Source organism: Muscardinus avellanarius (assembly GCF_963383645.1).
Source record: "Muscardinus avellanarius genome assembly, chromosome: 6".
NCBI classification, from domain to species: Eukaryota; Metazoa; Chordata; class Mammalia; order Rodentia; family Gliridae; genus Muscardinus; species Muscardinus avellanarius.
Window position 1 is genome coordinate 87738057 of NC_137791.1, and position 19737 is coordinate 87757793.

The 19737-nt window shown below is 34.8% G+C and overlaps 1 pseudogene across 1 annotated transcript; it reads right to left on the reverse strand.

Moving 5' to 3' along the window:
- Positions 1 to 18101: 18101 nt before the first annotated feature.
- Positions 18102 to 19043, reverse strand: LOC308264109 (axin interactor, dorsalization-associated protein-like; annotated as a pseudogene). Its single transcript has one exon. The product of its transcript is annotated as an axin interactor, dorsalization-associated protein-like (transcript).
- Positions 19044 to 19737: the final 694 nt, after the last annotated feature.

Genomic DNA, 19737 nt, shown 5'->3' on the forward strand with positions numbered 1-19737 from the left:
AGCAGGCTACACAAATAGTTACATATTAAAATGCAAAATGTATTTTGGAAGGATTAGGGAAATATTTTTCTATGTATGATATTATTCTATTTATTATGTAGATATACCCTTGATTATCAACAGAAAAATTAACTGTAAAACTTCAATAGTTTATAATATGGTCATTGTAAAAAAAAGACTAAGAAGATATAAGGAATACATAAAGTTAAATAAAAAAACAAATTGTTTAGGTGTGTCTGATTTGATCTTAGCAATATTATGACAAAGCTTTTGAAAAATATTCTACTGATGATTTTCTCTAAACAGCAATGGTATCTTTTAATAATAAAATATTTAAGTAATAATAAGCCCATATCATCTTTCTCTATATCCCATTTCCAAAATATATCTCTATCATATGGTAAAATAAATGAGGCAGGCTGTTTGGAACTAACACATAACTGCATGAATTCAGATTTTGCACCACATGTTCAAAGACTTTAAAGATAAGTTGGTGATTTCTAATGAGGTTTCTTTTAGGGGAAAAAAAGGCCAGCTGTGTACTTTGTCAGATAATTTATCACAGCAGATACAAGCATGCTAAGCACATAACTAGGCAAACATAAAATTATATTGTAAATATAAATTAAGTAATAGCAGAATGTATTAGAATCCATATGTTATAAAGCTGTGAATTAGAAATTATTTTAGCCATATGGTTTAGAATTTTCCTTTACAAGGCACATTTTGAGAAGGTAAAGATTTTCAAACCCATGTGCTCTATTGCAGCAAGTTTTCACCACTATGGCAGATAGCATGATTTGGACTTTCTGGCAAGATAAAGACCAAAGATAACTTTAGGCTTTGGGTCACAGCTCTGGAAGGGAACTAAAACTATATCCATTTTATAGAACATCAGTTTCTAACAGGGTACAGTGTTATATGTATAGCAATGAACCAAGATTTCCCTAGTTACAGTGTGAAGTGGCCTACATATAAAAGGGTAGATAGAAGGCATATTTAATTAACTCCAATCTACTATGTCACAGACCCATACTTTAAATAGGCCATGTGTGTATTCACACCAACACAGCGTCAATTCTAATAGCTAATTGACTCCTGAGCTGAAAATGATGTTGGCTTTTGTTACTTATGAATCATATACATACTTCAAGTGATCACCTAACTATTCAGTTTCTTAAAAAGCAAATAGCCCCCATACCAGAAAATGTTTGCTATACACTGAGTGCAGCAGGCAGAATCCAAGTCTCAACTGTTTCTATGATATAACCAACTTGCCACTGATGCTATTTTTTGTTATTTTGTTTGCTTTACTTTTTATTGATACATTTTTCTTATACATTATATTGAGGTTCAGGGCAATAAATACATATACATATTCAGGATTCATTGTGCATTTCCCTGAAGTTTCCACTCCACTTCTCCTCATCCTCCCAAAAGATAGTCTTTATATTCCATCCCCAGCACCACAAAAATGTGCTAAAATATGATAGAGTGTACTAAGGGGAAAGAGGTTAGATATAAAATATAGTGTCTTAGTGGCAGCCACCATCCAATGATAGGTGCCTCATACCCCTGGCCCTTCTGTTTGACTCACAAACAGAGACAGATACACTGAACCATCCAACCTGTTATTGGCCTTTTGACAGACAGTAAAAGACATAAATATTTTTAACTAGTGTTGATACAGCTATGGTTCTTATATAAACCTTTTCTAACAAGACAGCTAATCAAACTGTTACTATCAAAGGTCTTGAGAAGTGTGATGCATGGGTACACATGCCAAACTGACAGCTACTAGGACTCATTTCTCAGGAATGCTTTCAAGGATCAAGTCCAGCCACAAAATATATCATACTTCCATCTCACCTATAACCCTCTTGAAGTAGGGTTGGCGCAAAAAATAGCTTATTAAAGCAACAGGTATCATCCTTATTAGGCAAACCCTGCTTGGCCAGCTAGAATAAAGACTTTGAAATAATATTAATAAATTTAAATATATATGCACCTGCCATACCTGTCCATTGTGTACCTGGGGGCTCTGACTCCTTCTCCAAAAGCCAATCACATCTAAGTTGTATAAGTAGGTGCTTTACTGTTAGAGTCAATGCACAGACCAAGAGTGCTGCTATTTCTTATACCACAATCATTGAATCCAGGGGAGAGGACAATTGAGTGGGTCTCAAGTTGCTTGCTTCTCCCAGATGGGACAGCTATTCCTTGTCACAATGTGAAGAATCTCTGGCCCTCCTAACTTGGTCCTTGTGGATTATGTTCAACTCTGAACTTGTGCTCAGTTTATGAACTGAATGGGTAAAGGGAGTATCTCAGGGCAACACAAATGGCCTTCTGATCCGGCATGCAATTTGCTATTAATTTTAAGAATTATTCATGGACCAAGTCCTGTTGAGTAATGTCTGTAATATGCTTTGCCACATCATCCCTTGTTGCTGTGGCCAGAGTGTCTAACAAAGATTCTGCCACCAATTTTTTCTTACAGAAAATGCTGATTGACCTTTGCAAGGCCCAATTAACACTGATTTTCCAATCCATACTATTGTGGTCTTCTGCTATTTTGTTGTTGTCTCTGGACCTTGTGCTGTTAGCAAGAGAAAATGTTGCATGTAATACACCTTATGTCATGTATAAAAACCTAAATCACTGCCTTGTCTGATCCTATCCATTCTATAAAAAATATACCACCTACGCCGGACGTGGTGGCGTACGCTTGTAATCCCCGCGCTTGGGAGGCAGAGACAGGAGGATCGCGCAGGTTCGAAGCCAGCCGCGTGCGTGCTGGTTTAGGAGACCCTGTTTCCAAATAAAAATATAAAAATAGGTCTGGGAGTGTAGTCCGGAGATAGAAGGGCTTCCAGGAACCCCATTACCACCAAAAAAAAAAAAAAAGAAAAAAAAAAGATATACCACCTCCTTGGTTTAGGTCCTGGGGATCATTGTGTGTGTGTGTGTGTGTGTGTGTGTGTGTGTGTGTTTGTGTGTGCATGTGGGGACAGTATTATTATTTTTGTTCTTTGACTGTGTTATGCATGTGCTTCCACTGTTAGTGTGGACTTAGCTTTCAATCTAGATAAATGGCTCCATTGCAATCCACCTACGCAATGCTGAACACCCTCAAACACTCCAAGGCATGTCATTAAAGAGGGAAACACTTGAAATTGTATAAAGTGATTATGAGGGGTGAAATTTATAGATTTAGCTTGACCTGACCATGGCCATCTTGAGCCATAGCCAGCATGATTAGCTCTGAGTAAAGCTGATCAGTGTTTCTCACCGTTTCCCAACACACTATGAACAAAACCATTAGGGTGATATGTAGAGCTTCACAACCAGATGTGGGTACCATCAGTGCCAGTAATGCATCTTTGATATTAGATTGAGGTAAAATAGGTAAATTCTGGCTAGAATGAAGTCATTATGTCCTGACCATTATATATATACTTTCTTCTGACTCCAATTATAGGATTCACCTGGTCTTATTACCACCCAGGATGATTCTGTATTCTCAATGAATTGTACTCTGCAATTTTACTTCTGTCTGCCCCTTTGAGTTTCACAGAACTTGGGTCTAGGTCTCATATTCTGGGAGTAAGTTGTTTCAGAAAACAACTTCTTAGTTGTCTATAATTCTTGACTAAAGCAAAAGGGGCTTTGGTAAAGTGAGAGAAACCAATAAAATAGTGGAAGGGGATTGGGAAAGGTGATATTAAGGGGATAAATGAGACTTGAGGAAGGAAACAGTACAAATATTGTTAGGACCATCCATGAAGGGAGGAAGGGGAAGAGGGTTAAATATGTAGAAAATATAACAGGTGATGTGTGCGCATGTGCAATAATGTATCACTTTGAATCTCACTATGATGTATAATTACAGTGCACCAATTAAAAAATAATTATCTAAAAAATAAGACTGGATAAGCTTCAAATTTATGGCAGATGAGTCTGAAATACCTTGTTTAGTCAGAAACTACAAGTCTATAAGAAAACTATGAAAAACATGTAAACAAGACACTGGGAGCTCTTGAACTGGCTCTCAATTTGAAGACAACGTGAGCATGCTAGAAACAAGAGCAAGACATGTAGATTATAACATATTTTGTAAAAAGTCATAAATTCTTAGTGGCACTTAGAACAGTATAATAAGAAATTCATTGTAAATTTTCAAAATGATTACTTCTTGATTTAGTTATAAATAGCAGGAGACAAGAAAAAAGACATCTTTGAAATAAAGAGCTTGAGGGCATACCACTTTAATCAAGTAATCAAATTTAACAGCACCGTTAATAAGATAAAATCACATTGTGTGCCTCCTGGTGTGACACCATGGAAAGACAAATAATACCACTTCAATAGGATTCTTAGAAATAATATTTAACCTGAATCTCATCATGAGAAAAAACTCCTTCAGACTCATATATAACATCCAATAATGCAGCCAGGTGTGGTGGTGCATGCTGGTAATCCCAGTGCTTGGGAGGCGGAGACAGGAGGGTCTCGCAGGTTCAAAGCCAGCCACGCTGGCTTAAGAGACCCTGTTTCCAAATAAAAAAGTATAAAATAGGTCCGGGAGCATAGCCCGGAAGTAGAAGGCCCCTGGGTTGCATCCCCAGTACCACCAAAACAACAACAACCACAACCACAACAACAACAACAACAACCACCACCACCCAATAATTCATCTGGCCTCATTAAACACACACACACACACACACACACACACACACACACACACAGAGTGAGACATCATATACTGAAGGATTTAAAGGTGACATGGATAAGAATTCAATGAATCATTTACATGGATCGTAGATGTGGAAAAGGAAAACAAGCCCATTATTAATCTTTGTTACAAAAATTATACCTACATAAATTTTACAGCAACTTGAGTGAATATGAATTTTTGAACAATTTAAATCAATCAAATAAAAAGAATGTGTTAGTCCAGAGATTATGACCCATAGAAGTAAATATAAATTAGTCCAAAATATATACCTCAAAATAATTCTTCAACTACATAGTTCTCTTTCTAATTCTGTTCTAGTTCTTAAGGGGTTTGATTTTTTCTATTTATTTCACTACTATAACCATGCATAAGTCCCTTGGAAGTAAAATAAAATTATTTGCATAGAATTTTTTTATGTGGCTGCATTTGTTTCTATATTGCTTTTAAGAAAGCTGAAATTAAATAAAATACGAGGTAAATTTATCTTTATTTCACAAATTTAATAATGTTGTGGGAAGTTCTAGACTTAATCCCTTGCAGGGAAATAAAACTAAAACAAGATTTTATTTTATTTTATTTTACATACATACACATATGTCCATATATATAATCTGTATGAAAGGATCTACATGCACATGTGTAACACATTATGACACTTCATTGTCAAATGGTTGAAGCTACACCACTCACTGGGAAGATTCCTTCAATAAATGTCTATTCCTTCTTTTTATGTGGAGAACTATACTCACAAACTCTTATATGAGGTTCTATGTAATATCTTCTGTGATTCTTTCAGCAAGTCATTGATTACTATCACTTATAACTCATAATATTTTTAATTTATTTTATTGTACACTTTTATGCTATCTTGAGTCATTTATTCCAGCTAGATGTCTCCGAGAGAGATTTATGGATTGTCAAATATCAAAGATGATTTAATGAAAATATGCATACTTGCATTGAGGTAACATTTGCAAGTAATAGAATGTGGGCACATCATTAATTTGAGTCCTCAGTCTACAAAGTTAGTCAGTCTTTTTGATTGAAATACAATATCTTTCTGTTTAGAAGAAATTATTTACAGCATGTTCTAAAGACAATGAAGAGCATTGCTTTCATTCAGTATTGTTTTCTGTACCTCTGAATCACTAATAATTACTAAAATGTTCAAAGTCTAATCCCCAAGTACTTGAGAGGCTGAGACAGGAGGATTGCAGTTTCAAAGCTAGCTTCAGCAAAATAGGGAGATTCTCAGAAACTTAGTGAAGTGCTCTTATAGAAAAAGAAAAAAATAAAATAAAATAGGATTGGGGGTGTGACTGGGAGGTTAGAATATTTCTAGGTTTAATTCCCATCACCACAAAAAATATTCACACTGTCCACATAGTTCTTTCTTCTCTGTTACTCCTAAGAATAAACATAATCAAACCATAACTGATTAAAATATGTGTATTCAAACTAGCTATTAGCTGGGCAGGGTGGCACACGCCTGTAATCCCAATACTTGGGAGCTCAGACAGAAGGATTGCACGTTTGAAGACAGCCTCAGGAAGAAATGAGCCTTTCAGCAAACAAGTGAAACTCTTTCAAAATAAAAAATAGAAAGGGCTGATGGTATAGCTCAGAGGCAAAATGTTCCTGAGTTCAATCCCCAGTATGTACACACACACACACACACACACACACACACACACACACACACAGCTATTAAAAGTGGGTATAATATTTATATAAGTTGGCAATATCAATCATTCAATACCTAGATTAAAATAAAGCAATTTATATTGTATTAAGTGTGATAAATATAATTAGGACTGGTCAAGTAGATTAGAGCCCTATTTTCTGAAGTTTAATGTTCTGTAGTTTTTAGTTATCTACAGTCAACTGTGAACCATAAATATCAAGTGAAAAAAACTACAGAAAAAAATATTAAGGTTTAAACTGTGTGCTGTTTTGAGTAGCATGATGAAAATTTTCATTGCATATCCACACTGTATATGCTCCCTACCCATTAGTCACTTAATAATTTTTTTTTTTTAGTTACCACATTGACTATGGCAGTACCACAGTGTTTGTGTTCAAGGAACTTTTTTAAAAATTTAATAATGTTTCCAAATCACAGACATGTAGTGATATTAGTAATTCAGATATATCAAAAAGAAGCCATAAAGTATTTTTTGTAATTGCAAAGTTAAAATTTATTGACTCAGTAAGGGAGGAAAAAAGTATACACTGTAGTTGATAGCATCTATAATATAAAGCTTCTGTTCATTATTTTCTATAGGAAAATAAATTTTCATTAGTTTAGTTTTGTATTCTAAATTGAAAACTTTACATTCATCGTGAAAAGTACTTAGTTAAAATACAAAAGGCATAAAAATTATATATGTATTTGTAGGGAAAAATATTCTATTCAGATAATTCTATATGCTTGGTACTCTCTGCAGTTTCAGTCATCCACTGGGTGTCTTGGAACATATCCTCAATGGATAAGAGAAAACATTCTATGCTGAGAAAATTTTACTTCAAAAGAGCTCATACTCTAGATTTCAATTACATAAAAATTCTAGAAATGAGAAATTTAAATTTTGACTATTACTAATGAAAATTATATGAATAAACTAAATATATGTACCATGCAACAAACCTTTAAAGCTTGAGGTCAGGCCTCATGCTAAATAGGGCACAGTAACCAAATTCTGAGTGTCTCATAAAGGAATCCAAACCTGTTTGCTCCATAAATACTGGCCAGGCTTTAATTATTACTGCAACCCAGGAATAATCTTGAGAAATGGAATAAGTTTATTGGTGACATTCAAAATGGTCTGAAAAGTTTGACATTTCTCTTAAGGCACCAGAACCAACAAAATTGAATTCTCTCTGAAGACACCAAGTCAACTGAAATTACTTCATGTGCATCATAATTTGGCCAAACCTTGCATGCCATCACAGAAAAGATTACTTGAAAACTAATAAGCACAACTGGTGGAAAAACATTACATAAATATTTGAGGATACTCCTAGTTCAATCCCTAGAGATGAAAATCAAAATATTGAAAGAAATGTGTAAAGGTAAATTAGGGACAGGAATTTGAGCCTCAAAGACCTTTGCCTATGAATATTGTTCACTTTTCTCTTTCATGCAATTCATATATGCTCTGGCAATAGTTTATTATATCAAAGATAAGAAGTATATACTTAAGAATGGCATGGTGGCGCATGGTTGTAATCCCAGCATTTGGGAGGCTGAGACAGGAGGATCCCGGTTCGAGAACATCATCAACTACTACTTAGTGAGGCCCTGTGCAACTCAGGGAGACCTTGTTTTAAAATAAAGAAATAAAGGCCGGGCGTGGTGGTGCACGCTTGTAATCCCTGCGATTGGGAGGCGGAGACAGGAGGATCGCGCAGGTTCGAAGCCAGCCGCGCTGGCGTAAGAGACCATTTCAAAAATATAAAATAGGTCTGGGAGTGTAGCCCGGAGGTAGAAGGGCTTCCAGGAACCCCAGTACCACCAAAAATAAATAAATAAGAAAGAAAGAAAGAAAGAAAGAAAGAAAGAAAGAAAGAAAGAAAGAAAGAAAGAAAGAAAGAATAAAAAATAGGATTGCAGGTATAGCTTAGAGGTAGAATGTCCCTGGGTTCCATCCCCAGCACTGTAAAAGAAGAAGAAGAAGAAGAAGAAGAAGAAGAAGAAGAAGAAGAAGAAGAAGAAGAAGAAGAAGAAGAAGAAGAAGAAGAAGAAGAAGAAGAAGAAGAAGAAGCATATACTTAAACTGAGACTAAGGTGCTACTATTAACCCTAATGGCTGTGAATTCCTTGGATTTATAAACTCTTTTCTGGGAGACACATGCAATTAGAAACTATTGTCCCAAACTTTAAATCTAATCTTTTTTTTTTTTTTTTTTTTTTTGTGGTACTGGTGTTCCTGGAAGCCCTTATACCTCCGGGCTACACTCCCAGACCTATTTTTAATATTTTTTTTTATTTGGAAACAGGGTCTCTTAAGGCAGTGTGGCTGGCTTCGAACCTGCGTGATCCTCCTGTCTCCGCCTCCCAAGCACGTGGATTACAAGCTTGCGCCAACAAGCCCAGCAAAATCTAATCTTTTTCAAATAGATAAGATGTTGTGTAGGATAAGAGAACTTACTTATGCAGCACACTCAGCTTTGTAACCAATAGGTTAAAGTTATCACCTATGGGAAGAATCTTATCAGGTAAAAGTTTTTCAAAGAAAATTTTGTATTTGTGTAAAAATCAAAGGGTCCATTTTTATAACTCTAGCTGTTATAGTTCACTACATATCTAGGGTATATTGTACAATCCATTGCTCCTAAGATAATTCCGTTTCAGCACTTTACCATAATAACTAACATAGGTAACTATAACATGATAGTACCCGTTCATCTAAATATAGAAAAAAGATACAGTAAATATATGTTATAAAAGAAAAATACAGTGCATCTATCTGTGCAGACCCATTACCATGAATGGAGCTTACAGAGCAGTAACTGATCTTAGTGAAGTGGTGAGTGAATAAAAACTAAATATGAGGCAAAAGACAGTACTTTCTACAATAAGCTGCAGACCACAAACACTCTACACTTAGATCTATGCACTAAACTTATGAACAAAAACATTCTTCCATAGTAAATTAACCTTAACTTACTATCACTTTTTACTTTATAAGTTTATATTTTTTTTAACTGTGTGACTTTTTTGTAATAGCGTTTAACTTAAAACTCCAAACACATTTTGCAATTTGACAAAAACATTTTTCTTTATATCTTTATTCTAGAAGCTTTATTTTTTTTTAATTTTATGCTTCTGTTTTTAAAAGTAAAGCATGAACAAGAACAGTAGCTTAAGCCTATGCAGGGTCAGGGTCTACAATTTTACTCTTTTCTGCCTTCACTGGAAGGTCTTCAAGGGCAGTAATGCATGTGGAGCTGTCCTGACAACAAGGCCTCCTGGAATCCCTCCTGAGGAAAGGCCTTAGGGATTTGGTAAAGCTACTTCTTTTTTAAAGTAGAAGTTAATTCTAAAAAATGAGAAATAGTGTAATATAGTACATTAAACACATCAACCTGAAGCACAGTCATTGATTATCAAGTGTTCTGTACTGTTTGCTTTTAATTGTTCGTGTTAGATGTTTACATGATTAGCAGCACGGTAGGTTTATATACACCAGCATCATCACAAAGACTTGAGGAATACATCCTGTTCTGACATTTCAACAGCTGTGGTGTAACTAGTCAATGAAAATTTTAAGCTTTCTTTTAATCTGAGGGTACCACCATCTTGTATGATGTTTATTACTGACCAAATCTTTCTTTTGGAGTCCATGATGACAGCTTTGTACTATATAATAGAACATACACAAATATGGTTTACATCAAGTTTTCTGCTCAGTTTAAGAATTAATTTATCAGGATAGGTATGAAAATATTGAATTTATTTATAAATAATATACTGACAATGTTTATTATACTGTCTTCAAGTATACAATGCTATCTATGATACTTGAGGTGATTAATTAATCTTTATGACATATTGAGAATTAATTCCATGTCCTTGAAACATCATAGTTTGGTCTTATCTAGTAATATAGAATGTAAAATCCTTATAATAACTTAATTCCAGATAAACAGATTTCAATATAATTATGTCGATGCATTGTAGTTATACATTATAATGAAGTTCAAGGTGATAGAAACATACAAGAACACAGGGCTTAATGTGTTTCTCTGGGTCTCACCTCACTTCCTCCCCTTTCCCATTCATGATATTGAAATTGCCATTGTTGATCACAGATTTAAATCTATTAAAATAAATTTCTTAGATTTAGAAAGAAAAGGAAACTAAAGATCTCAATTTTAGAGAGGAATAAAGTAAACATTTTGGATAAGTATAAGAAAACATTTTGCTATTATGATACCAAATATTAAATGTCCTTAGTTTTGTTTTAAATATAATTAACATCTTTCTTTTATATACAAAAATATAGGTAAATATATAAAGATAAGAGGTACTAAATAATTTCTAAATATTTTTCCTTGATCAGTTATAAAGCATAGTGATTTGTGTTCAACTTTAAAATTAGCCAGGTGTGGTGGCACATGCTTGTAATCCCTGAGCTTGGGAGGCAGAGACAGGAAGATCGCGCTGGTTCGAAGCCAGCCGCGCACGCTGGCTGAGGAGACCCTGTTTCCAAATAAAACTATAAAATAGGTCTGGGAGTGTAGCCCGGAGAAGGATTTCCAGGAACCCCAGTACCACCAAAAAAAAAAAAAAAAGTTAGAAACATTGCTGAATTATATATTTTAGAATTAGATCAGCTAATGAATCTTTCTCATATTTTCTATACCTTTAAAATAGACATTTTATTGTAGGTTCTTCACATATGACTGTTAAATGAGATATTGCATGCAGCAACCCTTTGCTTTATTTTAATTGTATTTATATCAAAATAATTATGAATAAAATTCCTCAAGTCAAAATTACATTGCCACAGGATTATTATAGAAGTTGATTTAAAATAATAAAATAATTTATTCATATATTATTTGCATGATCATAACATAATAATATTTATTGTTGGGTCTGAGATTGGACCCAGGAGCCTACCTGTAAGTTACCTCAGCCCATGATGATGATGATGATGATGCAGAGTCTCACTAGGTTACTAAGAGCGAGAAGATGACTACTACCCCAACAATTTTTTAGTCTCTTTTTAAATTTTATTTTACTTTTGGTATTGGGGATAGAACCCAGGGGCATTCTACCTCCGAGCTACACCCCAGACCTATTTTTTTTATTATTCATTTTGAAACAGGGTTTCACTGAGTTGAAAGGACCTCACTAAGTAGTTGAGGCTAGTCTCCTGTCTCAGTCTCCTGAATGCTGGGATTACAAACTTGCCAACTTAGACTTTTGTTTTTAAGTAAGCTATTAAATTTAGTCAACTAAAATTTAGTCAGAGTCAATACATTGACAATGAAGTCCATAAACATAATTTTTTTTCTTTTTTGAGAGAGAAGTGAAACTGAGAAAAATATTTTAATTTCAATTAAATTATTGACTTATTTACTTTCCATTCAAGAGAATTAAATCACATATTGATTATGCAAGATAATAAATTAAGTACAGGCTCTATTTCCATCATGTATTTGGTAACATAATTCAGTATAAATATTGCATAGGATATGCCAAGAACCATTTTTATAGCCAAGTATTTCTGTGAATTCTTGGATGATCCTTTTAATAGTGAAATCCGGGTCTCAACAGTAACTATCAGTTCAATTACAACAAGTTTTATGGAGACAGCTGCTTTTCTACCCAAGAAATTATAAATAAATTTTAATGAAACCTAGCATCATCTTAAATGAAGTCTAACTTCACACTGCTAGAGAAGATGGCTTCAGAATAAACTAACTTTAAGAAACACATTTTTTAAAAGACATATTTGTTCAACATCATGATCAGACTATTACCTTTAGCAGTCAACAGCATGGGTGTAAAAAATGTTTATATCAAAACCCTTTGTTGGAATGCTTTCTTCCACAGAACAGAAACTAAAATAACCTGTTATACAACTAGTTACAAATATAGTCCTCAAAGTTTTGTGTCCATATATATGTGTGTTGTTTAACTATGTCTTCTTTGTAGCAACAAGGCCCTGCCTCCACTAAGCTTGGATGAGTTCACAAATCTGTTGGACCTTGAAGCCTCTCTGTCACTTTTCAGTCTCTTCTTTCTTGCTAAGCCTGGTTCCCTGACAGTAATTGAAACCTGCCACTGTCATAGCTTCTGATGGTGCTGGAACTGCCATAGCAATCTTCATTTCCTGGTTTGGCAAAGTGTTGGCCTCTACCGTAAGAAGGGCCTAAGATTCTGCTGTCAAATTTCCTCTTTTCAAGGTCAAAAATATGAAGATTGACTGCTATAATTGCCAAAGGTAGTGTAGTTTCTACCAGTTCCAAAATCTATTCCATAATTACAAAATAAATTGTAGCCATCACCACTGCCACCTTATCTACCACTACCACTGATGCCATTAAAATCACCAGCACCACTAATATTTCCTACATGCCTAAAATTGTAACTGGCATCAAAACTACCTCTGATACCACCACCAAAATTTTTGGAAACACTTCAACTACTTTGACTAGAGGAAGCACAAGCCATCTCTTTCTTTGACAGGGCTTTCCTCACTTCATAGCAGTAGCCATTCACAGGATGGTATTTCTGAATGATAGTTTGATCCAGAAAGTCATGGTCATCAGAGGTTACAAAAGTAAAGTCTCTCTTTTATCTTTCATCCACTGCCTTGGTCAGTCACTATTATGATCACTTTAATATTTCAGACTTTTCAAAGTCATCTCTAAGTGATGATCTTCAATATCTTCTTTAATGCCACCAATCTTTGTCACAGCTAAACGGTCTCCTGATCTTCAAGAACCTTGTTTTGAGCCAGATTTTTGGGTCCACAGCTCTTTCACCCACTTTATGCAGTCCTCCATTCAATATTGCACCCATTGCCTCCATGATGAACTGACAAACCCGAACCCTTTGGTGGACATGGTGTTTAGATTTCTCATTACCACAGAGTCCTTGGAGTATTCCTTGTTTCTCAAAATGTCTTCTCAGACTCTCATCAGTTATATCAAAGCTCAGCCTACCCATGAAGAGATTCCATTGCTGTTCAGAGGTGTAGAAGACTGCTTTTAGACTTTATGGCACTGTAAATTGAGGCTTTAGCCATGCTTCTCTCAGAAGAGTCCACAGGCAGAAAGGAGTAAGATAAAGAACATATCCATAAATTTCACATAATGGCCAAACAGAAAGGAAAATGTTTGTCTCGGAGAAGCACAAAAAGGTAGCCAAAAATCAAAAAACAAAAAATAACATCTTTTAAAAATTTTGTTTTGTCCATTTATGAAAGGATCTCTACCAATATTACTAGTATGTACAGAGAGGAGTAAGTAGTGAGTTGGGACCCAAAGAAAACCACACCAAGACCTGTGTGAATGCTTGTTGGTATAACTTTGAACCTCACTCTGATGTATAATTACAATGCACCAATAAAAGTATATAAAAAAACTATTTTGAAAGAAATGTTCTTTGGCAATTAGAATAAAGACAATCTTCTTAGATAAACACAAATAAGATAGTTTGGCCAAAAAATATTATTGGAAACTTTAGCCACCTCAAAACATCCTTATAACTCTTGCTTCTTCTAAACATATTGACTTAGAAACACTGCCAAATGTCATGAAGCAAATGTTACATGAACTGAGCATATAATTATAAATTAATGCAATGACACTGAATGTGCACAAAATCTTTAAATTTGAGAAGATAAAATTCTATAATTTCTTCCCTAAAGGAAACAATTAGCAATATAAAGGGAACTTTTACACAAGAAAATCTGTCAGAACATGATTCAATAAAAAATGAATTTTTAAATTCCATGAAATCAAATATTGCCAAGTAATGACTCAAGTAAACATCTATGCAAATTTTAAAAACATCTATGCAAATTTTAAAAATTTCTCCATAAGATGTTAGTAAGTATAGAAAATTAGTCTAAATGGAGGGCACATAAGAATATCTAATACAAAGAAATATTCAATCTCTAAAAGAAGCCAAACAGTATGATACAACCATCTGTAAAATAAAACACAAGTGTTTGAAAGTTGAAAATTTTCCAGCAATAGTAATAATATAGAAAAATGGAAAGTGAACAAGTTAAAATTCTATAAGTCTTACATAACTCAAACAGGCACAGAGGAAATCCACTTTAATGGGAGTACTGGGTGACAGAAAATATGAAATATAAGTGAGGCCTAGGGGGACTGTGTTTAGTTTAACTCCATGCACCTGTTTGATCATGTCATTCTGATTCAGTCATATCAACACTATCAGCAACCACTGCTATGGCTGCATTCTGAACTTTGTCATGACTAAGTATTCTACACACTCTGACCTCCAAATTCAAGATGCCCACTTTCATCCAGCAGACACTTATTCATATTCTATTGACTTTACCTACATTGTACACTTAACATGACCTACGTCTACCTTCTAAACATCTTTTCTTCCACTTTTGTTACATAAAAGCCATATTTTATGTAATTTCTGTTATATAAAGGCTATGTAATTTATGAGACTGGGATAGAATAAAATTCTGGATGCCTTTTTCAAAAAGCCAGAAACATGCAATTACATGTAACTAACATTATAAAGCTTTTTCCTTTAAAAATGTTTTACTACTTATTAAATGTAGTAGAAATAATTGTTATTCTGAGTAAGGAAAATACTATCAAGAATTTTATTATTCTTCATTATTTTTTGCTGACAGTTTTAAGCAAAAATATGAGCATTTAACTCACATGCTGAATCATCGGTATTTCATGCCTCACATATTTATTATTTTCAAAACATTTAAAATTCTTTCCACAAGAAAAGTTCTAAACTTTTGATACATGTATTTTCTATCAATACTCACTTCATTGTTTTTAATGATAAATAATAAAAATACTAAAAGAAAAAGGAACTAAGGGTTAATCTACCTTTCTCTTTTCTTATACCTCATAGTTTCATTGTAAATGGCTGAATAATACAGGGAAGTAACCTGAGTAAAACAAAACAAAACATAATTGAGTTCATTCACTGATATATCATAGATTGCATGTATCTTCTTTTCACACTTACTTTATTTGTATGTGTGTGTGCGTGTATGTTATTAGGGATTACACCCATAGACATTCTACTTTTAAGCTACACTCCGAGCCATATTTTATTTTTATTATTTTGATACAGCATCTTATTAAGTTTCAGAGGGCCTTGATAAGTTGAGGGAGCTGCTGGGAACCTGTGCTCTTCCTCTCAGCCTCCCAAGTACAGGGATTACAGATGAGGGTTGATAGTCTCTCTTTTCACATTTAAATCAAGTCCCCATTCCAACAGATAATATGACCTTAAAGGGATATTACTGACCCTGTTTGTTCTATAAAAATGTGCTAATAAGAAAACATAGAGACTTGCAGACGATTCATAATGCAAACAAGAGTTTAAGAAAGTACAAGTTAATTGTGTTGAGAACATTGCCTAGAATTTCTATGACATATGAAAATAACAAATTAAGGCACTTTGAAAAGGTCCCAAATAATTTTGTTTCCCTTATATGCATACTTCATTGGTCCACTAAACTTCATTTACATAGGTTTAAAGATAAAAATACTAAAAATTTTAAGGTGGTAACAGCAGAGGTTTTGTGTGGGGCCTCAGAGAGTAAAGAATACCGTGGACTGCATTTATCACACACCTGTTAAACCATCTCTAGTTCATCATTATTATCACTCCACTACCACAGACTGAACTCATTTCACTTCTTTCTTTCTTTATATTTACGTAAACACACATCCAGGTGTTCTTTTACTCCAAATATGTATCCAAGTAATTACATAGGGGTGAAAATTAAACTATGTATACACACAAACATGTTAATGGTCTCATGGTGTCATTTAAACTTTTGTCTACAAACACACAGTGAGACTGTATTCATTTAAAATCTTCAAGCAAGCTGAGCATGGTGGTGCATGATTGTAATACCAGCATTTAGGCAGTGGAGACAAGGAGCTCCAGGTTTATGAACAGCCTCACCTACTTAAGCACTTTGCAACTCAGTGAGACCCCGTTTCCAAATAAAGAATAAAAAATAGGCTGGGGGTGTTAGAGGTAAAATATCCCTGGGTTCCATCCTGATTATTGGAAAAACAAAACAGAATTCCCGAGCAGTTCTAACACACATCACTATCAATTGATTTTCTTATGTTCTAGTTGACTTAGCCTCATCGTTTTATTCTCAGAAATAATCTACCTCCATTTATCTGACTTATATTTGGGTGATCATATTGTTTTTCAGTTCATTGAATAATTTGCAGTCAATATGAAAAAGAAACGCTTTCATCATTTCTTTTTTTTTTTCAGGCTCATATAGTTTTTATTAACATTCATCTAGTAAACAGAGTTGACCTAATAGACAACTGAAAGTAAAGACTAGATTTCTTGAAGTGCAAGGGCTAAAACAATTGTGGTTACCTATTTTTAAAAGCAAACATATTGAATGGTATGACTAGGGTTACTACACTAGTTTAAACATAGGACAAGTACTGACACTGCATTCCCCTCATGCACTGTTCATTTAAAATAGTGAATATTAAAATATGTGGGCTTTATATCTAACTCGGAAAAAGCCCCTCACAAATCTTACTGTTCTGTGTATCAAATATTTATCTTGTATGTACTATGAAAGTTTAATTTATGCCTCATTATTAAGTCAAAAGTAATATAAGTAATCAAATTATAATAGGCTGATGACCTGCATATTTTCATAGAATGAATGTCAATATATCTAAATAGGAAATAAATGACAATCCTATCTACCTATATTAAAAAATAGAATATCTTTCCAGATTTTGCATACTCATCATCACTATAAGAGGTATGCAGTTTTTAAGGTTTCACAATCAGTTGTCAGAAAACAGCAGTTATTCCTGAAGTATCTCATTAGCATCTGACTGAATGATTTTTTAGATATCTAAAAAGGTTTAATTATTCTGATATGGTTCCAATGTAAACCCTAGAATCATTATCATACAGGATAACAATGATGTAGAAGAACAGCTAATCAACGTGACAAAAATATGCTCACTTTCAGAAAAACAATCTGGTCATCTGGAAACAACCTGGGGAACACTCTCCTATGTGGTACTTATCTGGCCAAGGCACACTATTTCTAAGCAGAACTATCAGATCGGGGTGAATTTAGGCCACCTCTGAGGAGCACCCTTTTAACCTCTAGACATACCTTCTCAGGCAACATATCTTGTCCAGTTCCCTTCAAAGCAATTTAATAATGACCTATCCACCTAAACCCAGAGTTTGAAGGTCACTCAAACTAAAACAGTATTTTGGAGCAGAAGTGAGCAGGTGTGTAAACTCTAGCAGATTCTTATTGCTGCATTAAGTTTGAAGATGAGCACATCTGCCACAACAATGTTGTTCCAGGAAGCAAGATAGGAGTAGTGGTAAATTAGAAAATAGACTATTAATTGCACAATCAATAGAAAAGTTAAAAAGTTCAAAATCTACAATAAACCTGTATTCAAAGAAGTCTTAAAACATCCATGATGTGCTGAACTCTCTGAGCTCTGTGGAACAGCTTTGCACTGGCCTACTGGCATGGAATAAGGCTCACTTGCCACCTGCTGAGGGGTGAATATGCCTCACAGAGCTAGGATGGTTTCCACTCCATGTAACATTCACAGAAGTTCTAGGTTACTCATGTGAGGTTCATACCTTGTGCAAAGTCTGATGTAAATGAAGATAAAGCGGTTTCTTGGTCAATAATTGCAATTTCTTTCTTTTAAAGTCGGTGGGTTTCTTGTGTAGTTCTATTACATTTGACCCAGGTTTAATTTCATCCATCTCCATGAAAGCAAAACACTTGGTGCTGGTAAACCTTTTTTTAGGCTTGTAGTGTTTGAATTCAAAGAAGATAGCTGCACCTTTGGTTAACTTTTCAACATGTTTCTGGAGCTCAATGTCCACGTTAAAATGAACATATGTTATCTTCCTTTCTTGAAGCCACAGGAGTATCTTGCACAGAAGTCAAGTCTATGTCATTCAGATCCTTTACACTAAGGATCTGAATATAGGGATCGATGCATTTCCCAGCGTCTTTCAGACCAATTTTCTCTATTCTGAAGTGAGTAACGTCATTCCTGGTTCTGATGGTAACCTTGGTAATAAAGTACCAGGAATTCTAGCAGGGAAAGAATCAGGAGATCCTGCTCCAGCACCACCCTCTTCTTCATCTTCTTCAAATTCCAAATTCTCTTCTTCACCAGGTGCTAAAATCCTTCTTAATGGGACAGGCTGAACATCAAATGGGAATTCTTTATTATATGTAAGAATATTCTTTAGGATTGGCTCTAGTTTCTTCAGGTCCTCCAGTTTAAATTCTTCCTGGGACTGTGTGGACTGTAAAGCTGCGCTTCGCAACTCTAAGCATGTTGCAATTTTGCCAATGGTTTTCTTTTGTTCTTCTGTGAATTCAGAATTATTATGTTGAGCTTGGGCCTCTTTTTGTAGATGTCTTGCTAATATCTGATACTCATCTATCGCCTCCACCAGCTGGCCCCAAGAGTGGAAGTCGGCGCCTCTCCTAAAACTGGGGCCCCAGCGCTACAGCAGACTCCGGGCCACCTCCGACATGGCTGGGCCCCACCCCGTCCCCTCCCTCCGCAACCCCAGCGCTGTGGCTGGGCTCTAGCCTGCCACCCTCCCAGGGCCTGGCCCAGACATTAACAGGGCCGGGAGGAACCACCGCTGCCGCCCGCTGAGGAGCCACCCAAGTCATCATTTCCCATTAAGAATATTCATAGGCTCTATGGATTAATTTCATATAGGTTAACTTTTCTAACCTAGTAGTAGATAACTTTTCATGAGCTTATTTCAAATTATTCCTTCTACTTGTACATTTACACAATGGAACTTTATTCAGCCATTAAGAAGAATAAAAGTAAATCATTCAAATTCTGACATTTGCAAGAAAATTGAACTAGAGGATGTTATGTTAACAAAATTAGTCAAAAACACAGAAAAACAAGTATCAAGTTTCCTTTTTAATATATAGAGCCTAAAAAAAGGCAAAAAAAGACCTAAAATTAGAAGGATTAAATTGTAAAGGAAAAAGAAGGAGGTAAAGAAGAAGGACAAGAGGGTAAAAGGACAGTGAATAATCACACCATGAAATGTCACAGTGAAACCCATTATTTGGTACAAAGGAATGAAAACCAAACTACCAAAGTAATGCATGTGCATCTATGTTCATAGCTTCACAATTCAGCATTGCCAAACTGTGGAAGCAGCCAAGATGTTCATCAACAGAAGAATGGGTTACAAACCAATATGATATGTACACCTT